Source organism: Python bivittatus, unplaced genomic scaffold (genome assembly GCF_059951505.1).
Source record: "Python bivittatus isolate LINGU-HERP-01145 unplaced genomic scaffold, Pbiv_v1 ctg000700_np1212, whole genome shotgun sequence".
NCBI lineage: Eukaryota > Metazoa > Chordata > Lepidosauria > Squamata > Pythonidae > Python > Python bivittatus.
Genome location: NW_028277098.1, coordinates 77,224,886 through 77,243,196, shown reverse-complemented (window position 1 = coordinate 77,243,196; position 18,311 = coordinate 77,224,886). Strand labels below are relative to the sequence as shown.

Genomic DNA, 18,311 nt, shown 5'->3' with positions numbered 1-18,311 from the left:
GTGGTGAACTCTCCTTTGCTGGAGGTATTTAAACAGAGGCTCTATGACCATCTGTTGGAATGCTATAGACATGGTTTCCTATACCAAGGGGTTGCCCAAGATGATCTCCAAGTTTCCTCCCAATCCTTGCATTCAGCAGAAGAAAGTTACTGGATCAAAGTCACCTGAGTTGTGCAGTTAGCGGGGACTTGAACCTGAGAGTCAGTATGACAAGTCTGGTACCTTAACCACTAGACCTGTGTTCTCAGCCTTGTCAAATTTAAGATGGGTGGACTTCAACTCCCAGAATTGGGAGTTGGCTGAGGAATTCTGGGAGTTGAAGTCCACCCGTTTTAAAGTTGTCAAGGTTGAGAAACACTGCACTAAACTATACCATGTCTCCAATAAATCCAGCAACATCTGGGAGGCCACAGATTACCCATTCCTGCAAATGTATTATTTTATTTTTTTATCTCGTCTGTGTTTTTTCTCAGGCCTCATTACATCCAGCTTGCTTCTCTTCTGTCCTTTCTACTTTTTAAGCTTTCCTCCCACAATGTAATGACTTTACAATGTGTTGAATTTTAAATCCTATTATCCCAAGCCAGTGTTGGCCAGTGAAACATATAGTCCAACAGGAGGTCTGAGAAGGCTATCTTATCTGTTTTCTATCCTGCCACTTTTCCTTCTGCTTCATGCAGAACACGTTGGCTTGTCAATGCTTGCATAGAGTTTTGACTATTTGTCTTAATTAGCCTGATTTAGAGCGTGTGAAACCTAGAAAGTGACAATAGCTGAGAGTGAAGAAACATCACCCCAAGCTAGAGGAAAAAAATAGAATTCTGGTCTTTCAAATCTCACAGATATATTGTGGCAACGTCAATCAGGCTAACTTTTCTAGGTAATTTGCTCTGTTTTCAAGGGAAAAACATAGACATCAATATTCAAAAGAAAAAAGTAACAATGCATTTATCTAGCTTGCTTTCAGTAAACACAGCTTTTCGATGAACAGAAGCACATTATATTCATGGTACAAAATTTTGAATGCAGCCAGGCAGCCATGGACTCCCTCTCATAATGCTGTGCTGAGTATGGTAAACTTAAAGGCTTGCTTGAATCAGGTTTGAATCCTGTTGATTACATGTCCATGTCCATGGAGTGGTTTGCCATTGACTTCTTCCAGGATATAGTTTTTAAACTGCCCAGTCTAGCCGACAGCTTTGTGATTCAAAGTATGTGAAAGTGATTTATAAAAAATTAGCATATTAAATATAGCTTATTTAGAATAGCAGTGAATAATCCGTTTTCCTCTAAGATTTTACCAAACTGCAATTCACATCATCCAGTAACATTGGCTCTGTTTGGTTGAAAATACTGTGAGTGTAAATATCATCCAGGGTATTAAAGGTACCCCACTCCAAACTTAGGAAAATCAGTACTTAAATAATAGTAAAAGGGTAAAAAGAGAGAAGGAGTCACAGGGGAAAACAAAACAAGTTTCTTGTAGACCCAACCCATTTTGATTCTAGCCAAAATGGCACTTTTTTTTTGACTGCAGAGTCTGCAAAAAATCCTAAAACACCTTGCTAAAAATAGTGGCAAGCTACAAAAGGTCAAGGAAAAAAAGACTTTTACTAACAAATCAAGAATTCTTTCTTAAAGAACATTTGAGTGAAAGATAGAAAAACCAGACTTAGCTGAAAAATAAGCCCACCTGATGTTTGCTACAGAATAGAGAATAAGTAAACTAAATTAACTATTTGGCAAGTATCTGATTCAATGTGTTATATGAACCCAGACAATGACTAATTTGGTCCACAGGTTAAATGGGCTGTTGGAACACAGCAGAGAGGAGTCTTTCTCCAAACAGCCAATGAACATTAATTAGAAGAGGTAAGAATTAATATGTTATCCTGGTAATGAGCCAGGCTCCTCTGGATGACCCAGAGAATCTCATCACCAATAGGCTGTTTCTAACTCGTCTGAAAAGAGGCAAAGCTGGGTCACTTTAATGATGCCCCTACACTTTCTAACAGGGAGTCTCATGGTGTCTGCCATAAAATTATCCCAGTCATATAATGGTTAAGGGTTTAGGGATATCAAGCAAGAATTGCTAGAAGTGGGTCATGCTGGCAGAGACAGAGAGTTATGGAGCAGGGCAGATAAATGCATGCATTGCATGTATTCCACAGATGTTTCCTTTGTCCTTCCATCACCCTGATTCTGGTCTTATTATCAATACTGGTCATTAATCAGCACCACCCAGCAACCAACTTATTCAGGTGCTTCAGCATGCTGTGTAAGCAAAATGGAAGGTACAATCAAGCCCTGAAAGCAATTATTTGCATCTCATTGCAAAGCAAGTCCTAACCGCCTCTCTCTGAGCACTCACTCTGTGTTAAGAAACAGCCTGTTTCCATCTTCACTAAGGTCTTACTTGAAATAATAGTATGGTTTCTTTTTTTTCCATCCATCTCAGGATTAAATGTATTCTGATGTTCTCTGAGTTTTGAGACACACAGATCTGAAAGGCATTCAAATGCTGGCTAAGGTTCTGTGGGTTACATGATAAAACTGGTGGGTGTTAATGTTTTATTTCAAAGATTTCTTTCTGTTTCTGTTTCTGGATATCATCTTGAGCATTTTCTTTGAAATATAATTGAATTCATTTTTAATGATAGCAATAAAGGTGGTGGGATTGCTGTAGTACAAGCCCAAATCTTAGTATTTTAATGCATGCCAATTATTTATTTAAGCCACTGTTGACACATTTCAAGCCTTTAAAATTCTTGCAAGGGAGTATTCAAGTGCTGAATAAAATACAGAAGTACAACAGTACAAATCTGTGTTCTTAAAATAAACTATATATACTCTGCAGATAATATCAAAATTGCTTCCCCACAATTAGCAATAAAATTCAGACTGGAATTTTTATAAGGATAATTTTTTTTAAAATAAAAATACTGGCTAATGATATAACCATGTGAATCTATTTGTAAATTCAACAGCATTCTCTTCACCTTTGAAGAACAGAGGGCCTGTAACTAAATCTTGTAGCACTGCACTAGATACCTCTCTCCAGTATATCATTGTCAGACTAACTGATCTATGATTTGCTGGATGTTTCTTTGCCTCCATTGTGAAGTTACAGACAATGCTTGCTGTCCCCTAGTCACCTGACACTTCACCAATTCTCCAGTGTTTCTCAAATTTTATATATTAATGTAAGAGTATCGATTAATTATGTTGTAATTATATAATTATATAATTATGAATTTATTATTTTTTAATATATGAACATTTATATACAGTAGAAGAGAATATGTGTAGCTCAGGGTTGAACTGTGGAGTCCTTGGGGTTCTCTGAGCTTGGTTGTTTTCTTTCAAACCTTTCATTCTGGAACATCTCCTCACCAGCAATCATCACCAGATAAGCAGAGATTAACATCTAGATTATCACCAGACATACAATCAAGCAGTAAACAATACCTTAATCAAGGAACTACCAGAAGAAAAAACAGAACAAAACAAAAACCCCACCCCCACCAACCCTGGCAGGGCATGCCACTGTATATAAACAGGGAGCAAACCCCATCCCATTCTAGCACTGAAGATGTTACCTAGCTGGATAACAAAACATTTGCAAGAAAACAACCAAGCTCAGAGAACCCCAAGGACTCCACATTTATATCCATAATAGTTCACCCAGACTATTAGCTAATTCCTTCATGACTCTAGAAAGCACTTAATCCTGGAGATTTGAACTAATTCAGAGTGTAGTTGTATTCTCTGTCCCTGTTTCTATCCATCTCAAGCTTCAACTTTCCCCTTCATAACATTCTTTACGATTTCCTGGTAGAATATATGCTATTTGTTGTTGGAGAGGACTGAATTAAAATAAAAGTTAACTCTGCCTTTTTATTTTTTTTTTCCAACCGAATGGAACATTAAAAATAGATTATGTAAAGGAGCTTGGGACTGTCTGTCCATCGGTCAGTCAGGTACCTCTCCAAAAACAGAATTGAATGGGACTGAATTTTGTATGGTGGGAAAAACTGCCCCCTCCCCCTCAAAAAATATTGAGTTTGAAAATGGGCCTGATCCTGCTGGGTGGGAGCTGTGGAGAATAACTTTCTAGGAAAAAAAGTCCTCCAATGAATCCTTATGCGACAAGCAGTAGGGCAACTACTTGGAATGCTGCCAATTGCTCCATTCTAAGCGCCTCCCTCTCTCTCCTCTGGTCACATGGTCTAAATGCAGCATATGCAGCCTACCTTGTGTTTCCTGGTACACATGCAGTATGTGCACCAATACATAAACTACAACATAAGAGGAGAGCAGGAATACACACATGCAGTATAGTTTCTTTACCTAGAAGAAAACAATGACCAGGTACCTCCCATGGTCATTGCTAATAAAGTGCCTGGAAAGAATTCCAGAAGCCATGCTTCCTCTACCTTTCATTATCTGTATTTGGTCCTCTTCATTGAGCAATGAGTATATCAAGTCTTTTCCTTTTATTTTGAACATACTATATCTAAAGAAACCCTGTCTCTTATAGTTAGCATCATTCACCAACCTCAGCTCATTCTGAGTTTCTGCTTTCCTGATACCAGCTCTACAGTTCCTTTGTGACCTGGCCATCTATCCATTATAAGTTCTTTGTATTTTCAGATCTTCACAGAACTTTTTGGGTAGCCATACTGCTTTCTTCCTTTTTTTTTTTTTAATTGAATTATTTGCAATTGTACTCTAGTGTCTATTTCTTTAGGAATTCTCATCCATCCAGAGCTTTTCCTTTTCCTTTTCCTTTTCCTTTCACCTATCTTATCACTGTAAGCTTTGGGTTTATCCAGGATACTGTATATCTGATATATTGAAAAACCACTTTCAGTCTTTTATTTTGGCCCAATAAACAGTGCTCACTTCCCTATGTAGTAGCTTTAAATCAGTGATGTACCAGCTTTAAACAGCATATCATGATAAAAGTGGGTGAGGAATAACATTAATAGATTAAATATTAATATTATTCAATTAATTTAATGATTTAATTGTTACACCTTTACATACATAATTTTGATTGCTCCTTTCCCAAATCTAATGTGATTCCCAAATAGAAAATAAATTAAGAAGTATACGAACAAAAAACAAAAATTAAACCGTTTCCTGATATAAGTATTCTCCCATTACAATATTCCCATCTACAGATAGATATATAGAAAAGGCAGCAAAGAGTCACAGAAAGGTGGAGGAGGTGTTAGTGGTTGGTAGTGGTTGCCAACAGAATCTGGATTATTCCAGGTCCCATCTGGATGGGGGTGAAAAAGGAGATGCATGTCATGCTTTCTCTTCTATCACAAACAATTATCTTTTCATCTGCTTGTTGGGCTTCACCTTTCTAATCCAGCTGCCGCTGCTTTATAAATGACTTTACATAAACTGCACAGGCTTTTTTTCATTCATTGCCAGAGAAAGATAGGGAGATTGGAGCTGAACACACAAATATGTGATGATTAAAAGCAAATGAAAGCAAACTCAGGAAGTTCCTTGCATAAAGGCTAGCTTGAAAAGCAACTCATTTGGCACCTCTTCTTGAATATTCTATAAAATCTCTTCCTCCTCAAATGTTGTTTTTAGGAACTGTTGTCAAATAATGCAGTATTCCCTATGAACCCATCAACATATCTTATCATCCACCATGGGCCATAACACTTTTGTCTGGTTGAAAGTCACATAAGGTTAAAGGCTCATTTTACAGTATATACTTGCACATTTATGCAGGCATAAATCCCACTGAATTAATAGCATAGGGTTATGCTGTCAATGGTTCTCAGATTATGCTATCAGTGATTTTCAGATGTTTTAAACTATCAGTTTAAACTATCAGTTTAAAACAATTAATTATCAGGTTAACAAAAGAAACGTAAAACTAAAAAAGAGAGAGAATTCCGGTACCCGGGCAGATGTTGTAAATTAGGCATTATTCAGATTTTACTAGCTATTAGAAGAAGCAGGGAGTTTTGCAGGCTATTACTCAGTGGTAGAGCTCAAGCTTATTTATAGAAGGACCCATGTTCAACCCTCATGCAGAGCTGGGAAAGAACCCTGGAGAGTATACCAGACTAGGTTCACTAGGTTGTTGTGCTAAAGAATCATGTCATTTGTTCAGTTTTGGGTTTAGCATAACAGGTGAACCCAGCCATTGTGGTTTGTAAATCATAGTTTTATGATTTTAAATACATAGAACCTATGTATTCACCAGGCCATTGTCTCTAGTTCAACACTTTGTAGTTAAACCCAACCCTGACAATGCAGTGTGGGAACTCAGTCCAGGGTAGATGTAAGTTAGCTAGATAGAGAAATGATCTGACTTGATGTAAGGGAGCTTCCTATTTTACTATTACACATTGTTCTCTTTGCTCAGAAGAAATCTAGTCTGGCCTACACCGCATTTTTTGTACTTCAGATGTAAGGCATTGTTTTTACAAATGCTGGTAAAGTTTCCTAGAATAGTTATGTGTACACACCAAGTGATTAGAAAAGGAAGTATGTGAACTTAGTGTCTTTTCAAAGATGCCGACTGCACCTTGAGCAAGATAGCTATTCCTTCATCTCCCAGAGCTCTAAACCTGCTGGAGACTGCTATCTTGCAGTCTCCTTGTGAGGAACAGCTCTCTGGAACACTTGTGAGTGATCTCAAGTCCTCTCCTTGTCCAGACAGGTTTTGAAGAGCCAGTCTACTCACCGGCTCTTCATTTTGCTGTGGTTGTCAGCTTTGCTTTTTGCAGAGTTGCCTTCAGTCTGCCATGTCTTCCTCCGGAAGTGGATAGATTTTGACATTTGCATAGGACAGACTCCTATGCAGTTAACTGCTACTGCAGATAGATATAAAAAAAACTATTTACACTATTTACACTAATTCCAATTCCTGCTATCACAATGACTGGATAAACAGCATGCAACATGGGCTACCATGTGTTGTATCTCAATCTGCTACTCTTCTCTGCATAGTTCCTTTTTCTGAGGAGCTGTAGTTCCTTCTGAATTCTAGCCTAGTGAAACAAGAAGAAGCAGACATGGAAAGTTTAGCACACCGCTCTTTCCTGCCATAACTTGTCCAACTCTGTTGGACGACAGAGTGAAAATATTCTACTGTGGTCAATTTGCTCTGTTTTCTAACTAGTCTGCTGCTCACGTAATATAGAGGGCACTTTCAGATCATCAGTGTTAAAGTCAGATTGAATTGCCTGATGGGGTATTTTCTGAGGGTGGAATAGATGGTAAAAATCATGTGGTTATTCTGAAAATGTGTCATTTGCCCAGTGTGGCACTTAAAAACTGTCCCAATATCTGTCCAATCTATTTTGGCTGGCCAAAATGTTAACACAGATTATAAATTCAAAGATGGTCATGTGAATTTACTGTGAAATTGTGAAACCTATTCAAAAATATAACCAGAAGAAGTATGAACTACAAAGAACTATAGTTGTATTTCTGTTGTTTGTGACATTTTTACCTCCTTGGCTCAAGGCAGATTAATTCCAGCATGTTGTTTTCATTTTAGTTTTCTTTAGAGGTAGTTTGCTGTTTCTAATCTTATTACTATATAAACTGGCCTTTAAATGCATGGAAAAGCATCTCTTCATCCATATCATGAACTGAGGGGTCTGATGCTTCTGTTAGCACAGACTCCCACCCCCATTATCATATCCTGACTCTCCATGCTGTTGATAGCCTTTCCAGTTTTACTACTCTTATCATTCAGAACTGGATATATATTGCTTTCCATCTTTAAGTTTCTTCCAATCTCCCCCTCATCCCTTCCCAGAAGGTTCTCTACATTATGTAGCAGAAGAAGAAGACAATAGATAGGTAGATGGATGGTATGAAAGAGTTTACAAGATTGTATTTGGAAGAGCTATATGTTATACTGGAGACAAACTGAGATGCAGCGATATTCACATGAATTTGCTACTTTCCTCAGAATGATGAAAGCAAACTCATGACATAAGCTCTGTCCTTCTAGACATAAATATGACATCATGACTCATGTAGAAAAGGGGTTGGATACTTTGGCATGGCTGATATCAGTTTGACTCCCCTTATCCGCCTCCCTCCCCAATACTGCTGTTGAGGTGACAAGTATAGTATTTGTCCTTGAAGTTGCTTGGAGTCTAATTGATTAATGGCATATAAGTAGCTAACAAGGAAATTTTACCACCTGCCCAGTAAAAAAAAGAGAATGATCGGCTTAGATGCCCAATAAACATCCTGGAATATCAAGGCACAACCTCACCAGTTTTCCTTCTGGAAATGAATATTTCATATGGGACTGCATGTCCCACTTCCATTCCATTACAACCATTATGTAACAGTGCTAATGATGGGCCCCCAGAGGACATCTCTCATGCACTAAACAATGATTTTGGAAGCTCCATAGTTCCCAGGCCTTCAACATCTGCAAGAAATGTGGGAAAATACTTCTCTGAAAACTTGAATAACAATTACCAGCATTAAAAATAGTAGTACACAGAAGAACAATCCAACTTGTTTTAAGTCATTTGATGCCCTTATGTCACTAGTCTCTAGCAGTGACTCTGACTACAGCTCCTTTCCATAAATCACAATATTTATTTCAATTACTGGCAACCCTAAATATAAGCATAAATGCATATGAAATAAATCCATGTATTATTTTCCTGACTACAGTTGCTTCTCTTCCTCATCTTTTCTACCACTCCCTGTTTCATTAAATTTTAAATTATCATCACTATGTGGCAGGGATCCATTAAGCTATGACACATATTGATATTATATAAATCATTTTTAAAAAATATGACTGTGTCTCAGTTTTTTAATTTATGTTTTTCTTTCTCTCCCTAGACTGAAGAGATTTTCAGCCTGCTCCTTTGTGCCCATCATTGACAAATTGTTTCCTCGTGCTCCTTTCACACAACACAATTTCCACGTGGGAAGCAACTGAGTGATCAGAAGCACACCTTAAAAGCAGGATCTATCTTGAAGGGAAACTGAACCTCTGGATGATTGATTTTATGGTGAGCCATGGATTCTTTTTAATAATGTACAAGATCTTTGATTTTTTTTCTTAAAATCATATCAACAAGGTTGAGACCTCCATTATGGTCTGAAAGTCTTGACACTTGCATATTTAGGTGGTTCTGCTGTGCATTTATAAGCTTCAAGTAGAGCTAAGCTAAGGGAGAATTTCAGTCTTTAATGTATCCCAGAAATATATAGAAGAAATTAGTTATATACAGTTTGATTGTTCTATCATCTCTGAAGTTCGATTTCAGATGTTGGATGGTTGCTTGAAAGCCTTTGCTTCTATGGTGATTTATTTCTACTTAGTACATGAGCAGCAAGATTTTATGTATAGTATCAGAAATGCTTATCTTTTACACCTTCAGACTCAGATGCTGTTACGCCCTTAGAAATTTCTGAAATGAATGGAAAGGGCTGTGCAGACTTCAAAAATAATTTGGAAGGAGAGTTTCAGACTGGGTGTGAGCATAGCATGGTAATGAATTGTGTGGCTCTTAAAGGAACTGCATCAGTTTTCAGGCTCATGTGAAACCTTGAAAAACACATATTTCAATGAATAACAGAGAGGTGCTATGCTCATGTGAGGTCCAAAGCATTTCTTCAGAATCGTTTTCTTTTTTTTTTTTAATTCATTTTTATTAATCATTTTCAAAGTGAGCGCAGCTAATGAAAGGGGATGAATGCAAAATGTCTTTTAAAAACACCATATGCATTTTAATTATTTATATAGTGGACATATGGATGGGTTTGCTGATGCAGTAATACATGGATGGCCCATTTAATGTCAAGGAGAAATGCTATTCTACAGTTTGGGGTTTTCTTCAGTGTTTCCTCTGTTACAATCATTGACAGACTGAGTTTGAACTGTACTTCTTAGTGAATGATAGTTGTGGATTAGATGTTGATTTATCAGATGTTGATTTATCAGTACCTCTGCAATATGTATGGAACAATCAATACATACTGTAATGAGGGCCCATTCCTATCTTTAGCAGAGGGATGACTTTCATTTGTTGTTAATACTATTTCTCTGTTAGAAGCAAGACAGTTCTGAATTGCCATTGTTATGCAGAGGCTTGAGGTTTTTGCATGATACAAACCTCTGGGGTTATTCACTGTTGCATGCAGAAACAATGCAAAGCTAAATCTCTGTGCAAAATAGTCAGTGAACATAGGGAAAGTGCTAGCTTCTGCCACAGTTTAACTCACCATGTGTGCTACAGTATCTCTGGCTTGGCAGTGATAATAAAGCTGGAGGGCTATGAATGAGAAAGCTATGCTGTATTCTTGACGTCTTGCGGAACCAGAGAAATTGCAAGCTCAGGGTGCAAACTAACTGATGGCACGAATCTCACATAGCCTCTGAACACTGCTAATTGCTCTTCTCTCCTAGGACTTATTGAAAAGTGGTGGAGAGCAGAGGCATTCACAATGCGGGCCAAGGCAGCCAAAATGGTGGATGCAACAGCAGTTTGAAGCCCCATCCCTTTCTATGTGCGTTCTATGGACTTTGAATGACTGTTATGCCCACCATTTTGCCCCCACCATTGCAGATGCACCTGATGGGGAGGGGCATTAAATGGAGGTACATCAGCCAGCAGCCCCATTTTATTGAGGTTATAGTAATATTAACTCCAGACTTGGAATTTTGCTATAACTAATTGCCAGATTTGCATATAATTACAAGGGATTTGATTTGCACTTCCAGACCAGGATTTGATTAATATCCAAATCAGAATACAATTATCCTTTTGTTTTTACACTTCTCAGAATGTCGCTATATGTCCTTGATTCAAATATGGGTTATGTGCAGGACATTTGCAGGGGTCAAAGAAAGTCAGGATGATGGCGTGGCTACACAATCTAAGCCCTGCCTCTTATTTATGGGTGTCACATGAACCTAAAATATCTCCTTTAGCATAACATGCCTACAAAGCTGAACGAGATGTATATGTGTACAGAAATTAGTGAAGAAATGTGTTAAAATAATGCATATTTTAATGTGTCTTTGAAAAATGTAGATTGATGTAGAAATGGAACCCAATAAGTTTATGAATGAATACATTTATAACTGATGTGGGCCAGAAACTAACTGATCCATCCATCCCACTTGGAGATGAGTCTGGAAGATTAATATTTTCAAAGTTATAGTTGAACTATCTTATACGAAAACTGCTTTTTCATTATCTTCAAATCAATAGCATAATTCCTATGATGTAGAACAAAGATGCAAGAGCTGCATATGAAATCTTAATAGCAAATGTAGTATCTCAAAGTTTCTGAGGTCTGTACTGAGGCCCCTTGTCACTTAATAGATCAATAGATCTTTAAGAAGGTGCTGATAGCAAGAAGGGCTCAGCCATGATGATGGAAGGGGGAAAAAGAAGAAAAGATGTTAAAAAAGGGATGATCCACAAAACTTTCCTAGGTCATAAAAGTGGAGGAAACATGTCTATTAAAATGCCTTCTCAGCAGCTTGTTATAGTGATACGCTCAACTGCTCTTCAGCGACATGATTTTAAATTAATATTCCTTGCAGCTCATAGTCTTTTTCTCAAGCTGTAGGAGAGGGGCGGAAAAGACAACACACAGCTTTCACTAGATGACGGTGAAAAGATGCAAAATATTCTTACCTCTCTGCTGCCATTTCCAGCCCAGATATGATAGTCCTAATTTTAATCAACTAATAATAATAATGGTAATAATCTACTGAGCTGTTTCCTGTGTAAGCCTCACACTTTTCTGCACTCTCACCCATGTTGTATAGACTAAATCAGTGTTTTTCAACCTTGGCTTCTTTAAGAACTCCCAGAATTCCCCAACCAGCATGCAGCTGAAGCCCACACATCTTAAAGTTGCCAAGGCTGAGAAGCACTGGGCTAAATAGAGCAAGCCCATCTGTCCTCAGCAGTACACTGATTTAATAACAGATTGCATGCATGTAGAACTGTGGACTTATTTTCCAGGGTGTGTGTGTTGTGGGTTTCCCTTCATATACAGTCCCATTATAGAGTTTTTGTATTTCCTCTTTCAAAACCTGCGGAGGAGACCCTTCATTGTCCAAATTGTTTTACACTGGAGGATTCCTATTCATGCTTCTCTCATTAACATACTCTCTAACAAATGGATTTCATAGCTTAAGCATCTCTGAATGGCATGAAAAGTTACCTTCCCCTTTCTTGTCGTCCTCTTAGAGATATAAAATTTGCTGGCATGCCTTTGCTTCTGTCTTCTGTCCTCATGCCTTCAGCCTTCCCACATATCTAACGTGTCCCAAATGCTTTATTGTTGCTCCTGCCCCCTTCCTCTTGCCTCTTTGTCTGTAGCCTTTTAAATAAACAGCTATGTGTGCTCCTTGAACAGATCCATTCATAGGGTAAAAAAAAAAACCTAAGAAAAAAGCTTATGACACCTTGATGATTAACATGTCTGTTCACATAGCGAGAGGTAGGCAACATCTGGCTCTCCAAATGTTGGCTTGCAGTTCCTTACATCCTTTGTCAATGGCCATCCTAACTAGTGCTACGGAAAATAGGAATACTGCAAGGAGTATACCATATTTGATGTGAGATTTCATGGTTTAGATACTACAACAGACTTTAGACTCCAGAAAAAATTCTGCTGATACAAGACATAGGCAATGAAGAACATGCATAGCCACTATCCACCAAAAGTTTCTGTCTTCATTGAAATCCAAGAAAATGCATACTTAATGGTCTATAGCCAAGAGACATTAGGAATGCTGATCCTTAAACAGAATTAAGTAACATCATTTTTAGGGAAAGATGTAGCAAGCTCTTTAAAACTCTGTTGGAATTAAAAGAAAAAGGAAAGTCTTCAGGTCCAGCTCAATTCCAGGGGACATTATTGATATATCCCTATAAGGCTTTTTATTTTTATTTTGCAGTAATACAAACATGTTTTGCTATAGCTTTCTTTCAAAATACTTTGTCAACTTCCCACTTTAGTTTATAGCCCTGGGATTCCCTGATGATCTCCCATGCAGGTACTACCCAGGACCAACTCTATTTTGTATTCAAAATTAGTCAAGACTGGCTGGGTGTTGTGATAATAATTGAGACTGATTTGAGAGAGTCTTTACTATTAGGGTAGAACCTGCCACTTTTTATTTCCCAGAATATCATAACAAAGGAGACATTATAGAGAGGATGGTGACGATGCTAAAAAAATGCAAGCATATTCTCAAAATATCCTTGGAATGAAGCATTCTGGAAAACCTAAAGTGGCATGAGCTGGCTGACATTTTTTTCAAAAGCTTTAGTATGTTCTACATACCTTGAAAGGTATCCAGAAATTGCAGCTGGAGCAAAGTATTGGGATTACATGAAGTCTGCAGGCTAATTGTCACTTTTTGGGCAGGATTTAAATGTTAGTATTAATGCTGAAGACCTAGGACCTTACTCAGGTCCTATTTTCTATAAGTTGGAGAAGCCCTTCTGAAGATGAAGATGACTCCTCTGGGTGGAAAACCTTCTACTAGACCAGGGGTTCTCAAAGTATGGCCCGCGGGCCGGATACAGCCCGCCAGGGTCATTTATCCGGCCACCCTCCTGATTGGCCACCACCGCTGTCTGTCAGAAGCAGAAGTGTCGAGGCTGTGTCGGGAGCTGCAGGTGATGCACGAGGAGGGAGATCCCAGAGCCGGACTATTCTACATGACAGGTATGCCGGGTGGGGCGGCTCTCCTCCTCTCCTCAAACTATAGTCCGGCCCCCCAACATTCTGAAGGACCGTGAACTGGCCCCCTGTTTAAAAAGTTTGAGGACCCCTGTACTAGACAGAAACACACATACACATTTTCTTAGTCAAACTCTGACTTCATTATAGGATCTGCTCCAAATTGTCTTAGATGTTGAGTTACAGCAGATAATCCTACAATTATGGATTGCCATTTTATTTTCATTTATTTATTTATCATATTTGTATAGCCGCCCATCTCACAAAAAAGTAACTCTGGGCAGCGTACCACACTCAATTAAGAAAACCAATAAATCAATTATAAACACTATAAAACTATTAAAAGGCACATAGAACAAGAGAGGATGATATTAACCACAGTAAGGGAGCCATCACAAAATCTCCCAATTCCCCTAGGACCCCCAGGCCTGATCACATAACCAAGTCCTGAGGGACTTCTGGAATGTTAAGAAGGATGGAGCTAACCTCACTTCAGGTGGGAGCAGATTCCACAAGGCGGGCACCATGGCAGAGAAGCTCTGCCTCCTGGGACCTGCCAAATATAATTACCTGACAGGTGGGATCTGCAGCATCTCTTCTCTGCCAGACCTGATGGGACAGGGAGATGTAATGAAGGGCTTTAAAGGTCAAAACCAGCACCTTGAATTGGACTCAGAAGCAAACTGGCAACCAATGCAGCTTATGGAGCAGAGGTGTTACATGTACCCTTCTAGGGGCACACATAACTGCCCACGTTGCTGTATTTTGCACCAGTTGAAACTTCTGGATACTCTTCAAGGGCAGCCCCATGTAAAGCACATTACAGAAGTCCAAATGAGACGTGACCAGGGCATGAGTGACTGTGAGCAGAGCCCCCCAATCCAGGAACAAGCCATCCTGGAAAGACTGTTGGGTTGCTACTTCATTACAGACCTTTCTTTTTATTGTTTCTGATTTTTAAAATCCTCTATATCTTCTGTTACTCGGTTATTTTAAGTAATTTTATCCAGGTGACATTTTTAGAACTTCTTGGTGTTATGACGATGCCTGTTATTTTAGTTGCTGCTACTTTTAATGTATTGATGCTTTTAAATGATTGCTTATTTGCTGCTCCTGAACTGATATATATGGATATTATTGTACATTTCCATGAGAGCAATTTGCCAAAGGGTGACTAATAAATCCTACAAACAAACAGTGCTGCAGAGAAAAAAATGATGGGAAATGACTGATATCTGAACATGTTCACCCAGCATAAAAGACAGTCTTCAGTCTTTTCAGATGAGTTGTTTTGAAGATGGCTAGCCATCCGTTTGTCAATGGTGGAGCTAGGAACAGCCAACAGTAAGATAAGAATATGTCACAGAAGCAAAATAGGGAGAACCAGATGTTTGATTTCTCTTTCCTGGATTATTCTATTTAGTATGCTGCAATTAACTCCCTTGCTGTTTCTGGATGCCATTAAGGATAAGAACAAAATCTGTAGGCGTTGTATTACACATCCTCCTCTATGCCTGATTCATAGATGAAATGTGGGTCTGTCACAGTTTTTAGTTATGCTCATGCCTTCATAAGCACAAGCTGCATAGGAATATATGCATTTTATTAAGGCATAGAGGGACCCATTGGAAAGTGATGCTCTGGACTTTGCATGCAGTGGACCAAATTCCATTGCAATTTCTGTCATTTTGTACAGTGATATTGTTATGCAAATGGCATAAATAATGCAAATGATATGATTTGCTTTACTAGCATTTCTGAGATGATGTATTCTTTTATTAGCCAGACTCTGGGGAACAGAGCTCTCCCCAATTAGTCCATTAAAACAATGTTTCACTTAAATGTCTATAAGGCACTGATCCAGGTTTGTAATCTGACTGCATATCCCAGGGTAGCCCATAGTTTACCAAGGAGCTCCAGGAAATGAAGCAGCAGAAATGACACCTAGAAAGATGTAGTGAAAGTGGTGAAATATGAGGTATGAATACAAACAGAGCCCACGTTAGGGCCTATGTTGTGGTAATGAGGATGGCAACAAATCAGCACTTCTCCAATCTTATTCTTTCAGTGGAATATCATCCAGTGCTTTGTTTAAAATATCCCATGGCCTAGGGAAGATCTGGTGTCTAGTAGTAGGAAGGGATGAAACAAAATAAATTAGGATTAATCCGAGCAAGACAGAATGGCTCTTCCTGCAGAAAAAAATTGCCTTCCCCCATGCTTACTTTGATTGGGGTGGTCCTCCCTCCAAAGGATCAGGTACAAGGTACACAACTTGGGACTTTCCTGGATTCACAACTCATACTGGAGCAGCAGGTGGAGTCTGTAGCCAGATGAGCCTTTGGCTAGTTTCTGTTGGCCCACAGATTGCAGCCCTTTTTAAAACAGGAGATAATAGTGACTCACATCCTCAGTGTAATACTGGACTACTGCAACATACTCTATTTAGGGCTACTCAGAAACTAGAATTGGTGCAGAATACAGCAGCTTCTAGGCTGGCAGATGAGAGGCACTTTACAGTGTGACACCAATATTATGAGTGCTACATTGCTACTAATAAGTTTCCAACTTCAACTCAAGATGCTGGTCATGATTTAGAAAGTCCTATATGGATTGGATCCAAGTTGCATAGGAGAATATGCTGAAGATGCCCTGTTTTAAAAAAGTAAGGGGAACAGAAACCAGGATGTAGGCATTTTCTGTAGTACTTCCATTCCTGTGATATGGTCTCTCCCCAGAAATCTAGAGGCCCCCAATGCTATTAATGGTTAGAAAAGCCATGAAAATGTGATTCTTTCAACAAACATTTGAAGAAAGTACTTGGTGTGGAGTCAGTTATTTTAATTCTTCCTGTTTATATATTCTGTTTTTAATTATTGGATCTTCATTATTTTTAGAGCTTTTTATGTTCATGAGCCAATTTGAATTGGTTCAAAGTGGACAGGGTGTAAATGCAGTAAATAAAATAAAGACAGCCAGTTTAGTGTAGTGGTTAAGGCATTTGGCTAGAAACTGGGAAACTTTGAGTTCTAGTCCTGCCTTAGGCATGAAGCCAGCTGGGTGACCTTGGGCCAGCCACTCTCTTTCAGCCCTGGGAAGAAGATATTATTATTATTATTATTATTATTATTATTATTATTATTATTATTATTCTAATTCTACAAAGATTGTACAAAAATACTGTGTTTAATGCAAGGTATGAATTACATGAGAGAATAAAATTCTGCAGCACAGAATCAGAAAAATTTGCTAAGCAACGGCAATCACAGCTGGAAATATATCAAGCATCTAAATGAACTTGCAAACAATATACTTGACATTTGTCACAATGAAGAAGTAAGGAATTGATACATGTGCAATTCTGAAAATCTGCAAATGATATATTTCACCCAGATACAAGGAGCTAAGATCTTTGATACTGTTATAATAACAAATGGGGACGTTTTAACATAAAGACTCTAAAATTATAATTATCACCTTTTAAATGGTGCTGAAGAGAGCCCAAACTTATGATCCTTTATATATGTGGCAACTACTATTTATGAACAAATATTGATTGGTACAAGTTTCATGCCACAAGTTACCAGGAGATCAAATGGATTCAATCTGAAGATTTTATCAGTTTCTATAAAAGTGTTTATGCATGCATAAAGAGCCATTGAATCTTTGGGTAAGTTCAAAGGTTCCTGTTTCAGTTTGACATATAAACATTAAATCAATTAATAAACATTAAATCAACATACAAACATTAAATCAATTCAATGTTTCAACTTGAAGATTCAATTGGGGAGGGATTGATTGAATTATCTGCAAATTAAAAATAGGAAAGTAATGTTTATGGAGCCCTAGAAATTTGTATTGGCTTCTTTTCTGCACATGGTTCATCTAGGGCAACTTTAAAAGCTACTCTGTAGGGGGATGTAGAAAGCAAACCTGTGCTGAGTTCTCCATGTATTATTTGCATGAATTAAATGACTTATACAAAGAGTATCAACAGTTGGAAGCCCAAGACTTGTAGTTTTTTAAATAACTAACCAAAGTGTTAGACTTTTTTGCACGCTGGAATAAGGTCCTCCCTGAGATCAAGATGGTTCCCACCCTGATGGCATTCAGGAAGGCCTTAAAGATCTGGCTGTTATGCCAGGCCTTGGAGTAGGGTGGATGAAACCTGCCTTGTTAGAGATTATTGTTTTGTTTGTTTGTTTGTGTGTTGATGTCCAGACTGCCAGTGTGTTATTTCTCTTACTGTATTTTTATTTATGTTATTGTATTTGCACTCTGTTTTATATTGTGAACCACTCAGAGTCTCTCTTGAGTCAGGCAGTGCCAAAATAAAATTGAATAAATAAATATGGAAGTAGAAGGCTCTGAGACAATATCTATACAGTCCAATTACTGTTTAAAATATTCAGTTAAAGCTTTTGAGTCAAACACGTTTTCAGCAAACACACTTAACTCTTGAGTGAGGGCATCAGTTTGAAGCCAGGGGTGGCATAGATGGGACAAATAGCAAAATAGGCAGGGCTACATTGTGAATGTAGACAGAACCAAATTTTTCATTTCTTCCTGTT

The 18,311-nt window shown here is 38.2% G+C and overlaps 1 protein-coding gene across 1 annotated transcript in view; it reads left to right on the top strand.

Moving 5' to 3' along the window:
* LOC103051092 (disks large-associated protein 4-like) overlaps positions 1-18,311 on the top strand; it is a 308,223-nt gene that overhangs the window by 59,840 nt on the left and 230,072 nt on the right. Inside the window, exon 2 of the mRNA XM_088154030.1 lies at positions 8,863-9,035. The gene's annotated coding sequence lies outside the window, so the exon portion shown is untranslated. The remainder of the gene's footprint in view (positions 1-8,862; positions 9,036-18,311) is intronic.